Source organism: Octopus bimaculoides, chromosome 8, assembly GCF_001194135.2.
Source record: "Octopus bimaculoides isolate UCB-OBI-ISO-001 chromosome 8, ASM119413v2, whole genome shotgun sequence".
Classification (NCBI taxonomy): domain Eukaryota; kingdom Metazoa; phylum Mollusca; class Cephalopoda; order Octopoda; family Octopodidae; genus Octopus; species Octopus bimaculoides.
The window spans coordinates 30,758,902-30,759,384 of NC_068988.1; positions in this window are offsets into that span (position 1 = coordinate 30,758,902).

The window sequence follows — 483 nt, forward strand, 5'->3', positions numbered from 1 at the left end:
TATATATATATAGATGTGTGTATTTTTTCTTTTGTTTACAATTTACACGGAAAGAAATAGATAAGCAGTTTCCGGGGCAGCAAAAACTACCTTGTTTTTCAAGGTAGAAACTCCGGGTTTATCAGAAATATTTTGTATAATATATATAAATAAATAAATGGAATTAAACGCAGGTGTAATTCAAATTATTTTACTTCCGACACATGTTTCGAAGACAACATTGGTATTATTCCAAAGGGATAAAATGGTGTAAAACAATGTAATCTTCTCTTCCAGATTTACTCGATCTTAGCGACCCCATTAGGCATTTCAGAAACATTCCCATTTTAACATCTGTATTGTCAAATAGGTAATGAGCAAAATAGGGCATAGGATACATTTCTTTTATTAGTCACACAGGGCTCAACGAAGATGGGACAAATACAATGTAGAGCTTTTCTTTTTGGGAGGGGGAAGGAAGGAAAAAAAAAAAAAAAAAAAAAA